At 42.6% G+C, this 8628-nt stretch overlaps 1 protein-coding gene across 1 annotated transcript in view; it reads right to left on the bottom strand.

Moving 5' to 3' along the window:
• The window catches only part of depdc5 (DEP domain containing 5, GATOR1 subcomplex subunit), a 393910-nt gene that overhangs the window by 372610 nt on the left and 12672 nt on the right, over positions 1-8628 (bottom strand). The window lies entirely within an intron of this gene.

The following is an 8628-nucleotide window of genomic DNA, read 5'->3' on the forward strand; positions in this document are numbered from 1 at the left end:
GCACCAAAGAACCGTAGATCAAGTGCTGAAAGAAATAACACACTCTAAAACTCCGGTCCAATACCTGAGCTATGCATGGTCTACAGATGACATTTTGATTATGACTTTAGTTATCTTAGTATATCTTATTATCGCAGTTATTACATTCCTCTATCTCCGCCATACCAGATCCCTACAAGGCCAAATTGACAATGTACCACTCGTTTGTCCAAATTAGTCAGACGTAAGAGAACCGGACTCCCTCAGGCAGTCTTAGAACTTGTCCAACTAGATGATGAGGAAGTCTTAAACAAGTCTACCAGCTCATATGCCCCTGGAATATTGGAACTTACCAACATCCCCTAGTTCTAAGCTTCCATTTTTTTGTTTTATTTTAACCCAAATTCCCCTATTGCATGCTTTATGCCCCTTGACATTTAACCATTAGATTAGACTTCTTTTGTCCACGTGTGCGTATAAAAAAGTAGAGGAATTAGAATTTTTATTTACTAAAATAAACTTAGAATGATTTAGTTTGTCAAATTCCCAACATTAAACATTAGATTTGCATGCTTAAAGATTTATTTTACATATTCCATTATACACTGCCTGGCAAAAAAAAAAAAAATTGCCACCAAAAAAATGGTCACACACTAATATTTTGTTGGACTGCCTTTAGCTTTGATTACGGCATGCATTCACTGTGGCATTGTTTCAATAAGCTTCTGCAATGTCACAAGATCTATTTCCATCCAGTGTTGCATTAAATTTTCACCAAGATTTTGCAATAAAGATGGCAGATTCTGACCACTGTGCAAAGCCCTCTCCAACATATACCAAAGATTCTCAATGGGGTTAAGGTCTGGACTCTGTGGTGGCCAATCCATGTGTGAAAATGATGTCTTATGCTCCCAGAACCACTCTTTCACAATTCGAGCCTGATGAATCCTGGCAATGTCATCTTGGAACATGCCCGTGCCATCGGTGAAGAAAAAAATACATTGATGGAATAACCTGGTCATTTAGTATATTCAGGTAATCAGCTGACCTCATTCTTTGGGCACATACTGTTGCTGAACTTAAACCTGACCAACTGCGGCAACCCAAGATCATAGCACTGCCGCTACAGGCTTGAACAGTAGGCACTAGGCATGATGGGTGCATCACTTCACCTGCCTCTCTTCTTACCTTGATGTACCCATCACTCTAGAACAAGGTAAATCTGGACTCATCAGATCACATGACCTTCTTCGATTGCTCCAGAGTCCAATCTTTATGCTCCCTAGCAAATTGAAGCCTTTTTTTCCGGTTAGAGTCAGAGAGATTTATTTGTCATTCGCATCTCATGTGGTACATGTGATGGAACGAGATTATGTACGCAGTGTCCCAGTTACATCCAACAATAAAATGTAAAAGAAAAACAGTAATAAGATCTAAGATATGAACTAAGAAAAACATCAGCTAAATAATATACTAAGCACTAATAGCATAAAAACATGTCGAACAGCAGCACGAACATGAGTCGGCGTGAGCAGATGAGCACGCACGAACACAGCAACATGAAACAGACCAGCAGCAACATGATGTGATTTTTCACAGTGATTATCCTGGTTAGGGATTCATGAGTCTAACAGCCTCAGGGTAGAAGCTATTCCTCAGTCTAGTGGTTCTACACTTAATGCTCCTCAACCTCCTTCCTGAGGGGAGCAGGGCAAAAAGTGTGCGTTCTGGGTGAGTGGGGTCCTTCATGATGCAGGTGGCCCTCTTCCTGCATCTGGAGGTGTAAATGTCTGTGATGGTGAGAAGACTGACTCCAACAGACTTCTGCGCAGCCTTCACCACTCTCTGCAAAGCTTTTCTTTCTGCAGCTGTGCAGCCTCCATGCCACATGTTGATGCTGGAGCACAGGATGCTCTCCACTGCACACCTGTAGAAGGAGGTGAGGACTGAGCTTCCCAGTCCAGCTCGTCTCAGCTACCTGAGGAAGTAGAGTCTCTGATGAGCTTTCTTTATCAGGCTGGTGATGTTGTTGCCCCAGCTGCGGTTGTCATTCAGGTGTACACCCAATTACTTGTAGCTGGAAACCCCTTCCACCGCAGATCCTCTTATGATCAGGGGGGTGTAGGTGAGTTTGTTCCTTCTGAAGTCCATGATCATCTCCTTTGTCTTCTTCACATTGATGTGAAGGTTATTCTCTTTGCACCAGCTCTCCAGGTGTTCCACCTCTTGCCTATAGATGGACTCATCATTGTTTGTGATGCATCCCACCACCGCTGTATCATCTGCAAACTTTACAATGTGACAGCCTGGATGGGTAGTTGCACAATCATACGTGAGCAGAGTAAATAGGAGAAGGCTCAGCACACATCCCTGAGGGGAGCCAGTGCTGAGGATTATGGTGGAGGAAGAGAAGTTATGGATCCTCGCAAACTGCAGTCTGGTTGTTTAAGTGTGGTATCCAGTTGCAAATGGAGGGGCTTAGTCCTAGTGCAAGTAAGTCCATTAAGGTTTTGGGGATCATGGTGTTGAAGGCAGACGTGAAGTCCACAAAGAGCATATGGACGTAAGAGTCCTTCTCCAGGTGGGTGAGAACAGTGTGAACCACAGAGGAGATGGCATCCTCTGTTAATGGGTTCTCGCGGTATGCGTACTGATGAGGGTTGATGCTGATGGTTGTTTTGATGTGGGTCATGACCAGTTTTTCAAAGCATTTAGTGACTATCGGGGTGAGGGACACTGGCCGATTCATTCAGACCAGTCACTGTAGAGCTCTTTTTGACTGGGATGATGGTGGCAGTCTTCAGGCAGGTGGGAACTGTCAGTAGGGTAAGTGAGGTGCTAAAGATGCACATTCTTTCAACACTTTCTCGGGGATGTTGTCTGGGCCAGTTGCTTTGTGAGGATTAATCCTCCTGAAAGTACTCCTTAATCCTGCTGAGGTCACGCTGAGAAGCTCTTCATCTGGTGGTGAGGTGAGTCTGGTACTGGGTGGTCTGTTTGGATCTTGGAAGCATGCGTAGAACTTGTTGAGGGTATCAGGCAGTGATGGGTCTTTGGGGCATTGTTCGCTCCTGCCTTTATAATCTTATACTTAATGCCCCTCCACATGCTCCGTGGGTCTTGTGAGGTGAATTGGCCCTTGATCCTCTGTGCATATGTGGCCTTGGCCCTCTTAATACCAGTAACGAGCTCTTTCCTTGTCCTTCTCAGCTCCTGTGAGTTTCCAGACCTGAAGGTCTTGTTCTCGGCTTCCAGCAGGGTGCGCATGTCTGCATTCAGCCAAGGTTTTCTGTTCGGGTAACTTTTAACATATCTTAAGGTGGAGACATTGTCAGTACATGTACTATTGTACCCCAGAACTGAGGATGCGTATTGGTCCAGATCTAGTGCTGCTTCATTTTCAGCAGCTTCTCTGAAGACCTCCCAGTCTGTTCTTTCAAAACAATCTCTCAGTATGGGGCCACTGTTCTGGATCCAAGATTTAACTTTATTTTGTACCAGTCTGGAGCGTCTCAGCGGGGGCAGGTAAGCAGGGGACAGGAAGATTGCGATGTGGTCCAATAGTCCTAAGTGGGGGTGGGGTTCAGCTTTGTATGCATCTTTTACGTTCGTGTAAACACGGTCTAGCATGTTGTTTCCACGAAATGGTATGGCCACATGTCGGTGAAATCTTGGGAGGCAGTATTTTAGATTCACGTGATTAAAGTGTTCAGCCACTATTTAAAGAGCCTCAAGGTGTTTGCTCTGCAGCAAGCTAAGGCGATCATGAAGCTCCTGCAGAGCTGCATTAGCATCCGGAGCTATGTAAACAACTGTTATGAAAGCCACTGTGAACTCACGGGGTAGATAATGTGGTCAACATTTCACTGTTAGCTGCTCCAAAGCCTTAGAGCAATGACAATTTACCAGAGTACAGTTTGTGCACCAAATTTTACTCACATAACTGCACACTCCGCTCAAAAAAAAAAAGAGTCTGTCATCCAGCTAGAAAGCTGAATCCAACATTTCGATTGTAATCCATGTTTCTGTGAGGCAAAGCACTGCACACTTCATCATCTCTTCTGAGGCGTCCGCTCTCAGACGAAGCAAATCCATCTTGTTAAATCCATCATGTTGTCCAAAGAGCGGATGTTTGACAGAAAGAGAGATGGTATCGGGAGTTTTCCAGCTTTAGTGTTAGCACGTAGCCTCACCACAAGCCTTAAGGCTGCACAGCTGTTCAGTCCTAATCCCTTGAGTTCCCTTCACATTGTGCATGTGGAAATGCTCTTACTTTCACTATTAAACATAGCCCTGAGTGCTACTGTTGTTTTTCTTCGATTTGATTTCAACAAATGTTTAAGTGATCGCCAATCACAATCATGCAGGATTTTTTTCCGGCCACATTTCTTCCTCGAAGACGATGGATCCCCACTATCCTTCCAGTTTTTAATAATGCGTTGGGCAGTTCTTAACCCAATTTTAGTAGTTTCTGCAATCTCCTTAGATGTTTTCTCTGCTTGATGCCAATGATTTGACCCTTCCCAAACAGACTGACATCTTTTCCAAAACCACGCCATGTGTCTTTCCACATGGTTGTTTAAGAAATGAGAAGCAACTCATTGCACCAGTTGGGGTTAAATAACTTGTTGCCAGCTGAAAGATGATCGTCCATGAAGTAATTATCCAACAGGAGGATCATACCCATTTGCTTTGTTAAATCCAGATGGCGACTTTTTTGTTTTTTGGGCCAGGCAGCAGTGTATTGTATTAACTGTAAATTGGAGTCTTTAATCATCTTAAAAGTTCTTAGACATACTGTAACTGATACCAGAAGTTTTGGTCAAAGTTGACTGACAAGTCTGTCTCTCATTTTACTATGGGAAGGGATATTGATTAATCTATTTTAATGAGTGTCCTGTAAATCTTAGATAGTAATTTGGGAGGGTTATGATTAAGGAATTCTAATACACTTGTTGGTATTTCAATCTTAGTGTTATTGAGTTTAAATTTATTTTTTATTATATATTTAATTTGTTGATTTTCTAAAAATTTAGTCTTATCAATCCAATATTGCGTTATTAATCCGTTAAATGGGATATAGTCTCCTTCCTCATATATATGTTCCAGATATTTGATTCCTTTAGAGATTAAGAGATTCAAAGATTTAAAGTGATTCACATCTCATGTGGTACATGTGGTGGAACGAGATTATGTACACAGGGTGCCAGTTACATCCAACAATAAAATGTAAAAGAAAAACTGTAATAAGATCGAAGATATGAGCTAAGAAAAACATCAACTAAATAATACACTAAGCACTAATAGCATAAAAACATTACATCGAACAGCAGCACGAACACGAGTCTGTGTGAGCAGATGAGCACGCACGAACACATCAACATGAAGTAGATCAGCAGCAACATGTGATTTTTCACAGTGATTATTCTGGTTAGGGATTCATGAGTCTAACAGCCTCAGGGTAGAAGCTGTTCCTCAGTCTAGTGGTTCTACACTTAATGCTCCTCAACCTCCTTCCTGAGGGGAGCGGTGCAAAAAGTGTGTGTGCTGGGTGAGTGGGGTCCTTCATGATGCAGGTGGCCCTCTTCCTGCATCTGGAGGTGTAAATGTCTGTGATGGTGGGGAGGCCGACCCCCAACAGACTTCTGTGCAGCCTTCACCACTCTCTGCAAAGCTTTTTTTCTGCAGCTGTGCAGCCTCCATGCCACACGTTGATGCTGGAGCACAGGATGCTCTCCACTGCACACCTGTAGAAGGCGGTGAGGACTGAGCTTCCCAGTCCAGCTCGTCTCAGCCGTCTGAGGAAGTAGAGTCTCTGATGAGCTTTCTTGATCAGGCTGGCGATGTTGTTGCCCCAGCTGCGGTTGTCATTCAGGTGTACCCCCAATTACTTGTAGCTGGAGACCACTTCCACCGCAGATCCTCTTATGTTCAGGGGGGTGTAGGTGAGTTTGTTCCTTCTGAAGTCCACAATCATCTCCTTTGTCTTCTTCACAATGATGTAAAGGTTATTTTCTTTGCACCAGCTCTCCAGGTGTTCCACCTCCTGTCTGTGTTTACACCTCCAACCTGGGAAGTTTATCATCTTATTCTGTTGTAGGATGTCAGGGTTGTTCCAGATGGGTGTACGTCTGCATGGAATTAGTAAAGACTCTGTCATTTTAAGAAACTCCCACCAAGCTGTCAGAGAGGAGCTGATATTGATGCTTTTAAAGCATTCCTGTCGTTTTATGTTTGAGCTAATGAATGGAAGGTCCGAAATTATTATATTATTGCAAAGTGTCTGTTCTACGTCTAGCCAGGGTTCATCAAGAGGTGTGTGTTTTATCCATCTTGAGATGTATTCTAGCCTGTTGGCTAGAAAATAATAATAGATATTGGGTAGCTCTAGTCCTCCTTTATCTTTGGTCTTCTGTAGTGTTTTTAGTTTAATACGTGGGGGTTTATCTTTCCAGAGAAATTTAGAGATGGAAGAATCCAGGGATCTAAACCAGTTAGATGATGGTTTATTTGGAATCATTGAGAATAGATAGTTTATTCTAGGCAAAACCATCATTTTTATTGAAGCAATCCTTCCCACGAGAGACCAGAGTCGAGATTTCCATCTAGCAAGATCATCCTCAATTTTCTTTAAAAGTGGGATGTGGTGTGCATTCACCGAATCTTCGACATCGCCTTACGTCCATGTCAGTACTTGTCCAGCTGCAAGTCTTACAAGTTTGGCCGAAATTCAATCTTCCAGACATGAGTTGTTGTCACTTCCTATTTTGTTGCGAATGTTTTGCCAGGACTTCCTTTAGGCTTTTCGACATGCCATGTGTGGTTGTCAATAGTTAGCGAATACAATTTCAATCTTATATCATACACAGGGAGAAGCTGGAAGAGTCACCCAGTAATCCTTTGTTTTTCTCTGAGCGGACAGGGCATCATTGATGTCATGAAAACAACACCACCAATGTGTCTAGAAGTTCTCACTCATGACGCACAAAAAATCTAGTCCAGATCGCATGAGTTATCTAGGAGCTATAGCTGATGGAGTAATCGATGAGTCGCACTGGAGTCAAATCTTGATTTAATCCTAATGGTTTCTTTAGAGGTTAACAAATGTAATTTATATCCACTTAAGAGCAAATTGGATCATGCATTTGTGATTTATAGCCAAATGTATGCAAACTGCAGAGGATTGGAATTTGCCATTCAGCCATGCCCACATGCTTGAGCCAGCAGCCAGTGTTGAGAGAAGGATTTAGCTTCATGGTGTGCTATGTCATTAAACACAGATTTAAATCTGTATGAATCGTAGAGTAAAAGGAAGAGAACAAGCAAGAAAACAAGTGACTTCCTGTTCAAAGAGGGCAGGGCAAATGTAATGACACAATCTCACCATGTGAAAGTGATGAGTGCTGGTCTGTTATGACACACAAAGTCTCATGCAGCTATGACCTTGTATACAGATGTTATTAAACCCTGCTGTTTTATGGCAAATGGACAGATTTTGAAGCTTGGCAACATCCACAAGCATTAATGTTGAAGAAAGATCTTGATAACTTTGGTTTGCAATGCCTGAAGACTGTGCTCAGTGATTATCAAGTCTGGATGTCAAAAACTATAGGACGAGTTAGATCAAATGCGGAGGCTCCAAACCAGAGGTGTCAAACCCACTTACAAAAGGTGGTCAACATTAAAACCCTTTTCAAACTAAGGGTGCATTCACACCAGCCCTGTTTAGTCCGCTTTAATCAAACTCTAGCTTGTTTTCCAAGAAAGTCTGGCTCGTTTGGGGAGGTGTGAACGCGCCATCGAACTCTGTCACGGAACAAAAAGGCGAACTCTGGCCCGGGCTAAAACCTAGGTCTCGGTCTGGTAGAAGAGAACTCCAGCGCGGTTACAGTACAGTGTGAATGTAAACAGACCGGGCCCCGCTCCACAAGCAAGAAGTGGAGTACAGCGCAGGGCAAACAAACACACATTTCTTTTACCTTATATGGAGCCGTCAGCTGCCTTGTGTGAAAAACAATATTCTCCATGGTCTTCTGTCTCATCTTCTGCTCATGCTGAGTCCATTGTTGAAAAATGACAAAATATAACTCCTAAAACTGCTAAAACTTGATGCCACTCCATTTTTGTTTTTATTTCCAGAAGAAGAAGAAGAAGAAGTGTCTTCAGAGGTTTTTGTGTTGTTTCTTTAAGTAGTTCTTGGTGCAGCGCCCCCACAGGCGAGCGGAGGAATAGGTTGGTTCAACAGGTTGGCTTGACTGCACAGGGCAGTGTGAATGCAAACACACCAGCTCAAATGTACAGGTCCTTCTCAAAAAAATTATCATATTGTGATAAAGGTCATTATTTTCCATAATGTAATGATAAAAATGAAACTTTCATATATTTCAGATTCATTGCACACCAACTGAAATATTTCAGGTCTTTAATTGTTTTAATACTGATGATTATGGCATACAGCTCATGAAAACCCAAAATGTCTGTCCCAAAAAATTAGCATATCATGAAAAGGTTCTCTAAACAAGCTACTAACCTAACCATCTGAATCAAAGACGTAACTCTAAACACCTGCAAAAGATTTCTGAGGCTTTTAAAAACTCCCAGTCTTGTTCATTACTCAAAACCGCAATCATGGGTAAGACTGCCGACCTG

Source organism: Nematolebias whitei, chromosome 9 (genome assembly GCF_014905685.2).
Source record: "Nematolebias whitei isolate Nwh7 chromosome 9, NemWhi1, whole genome shotgun sequence".
NCBI lineage: Eukaryota > Metazoa > Chordata > Actinopteri > Cyprinodontiformes > Rivulidae > Nematolebias > Nematolebias whitei.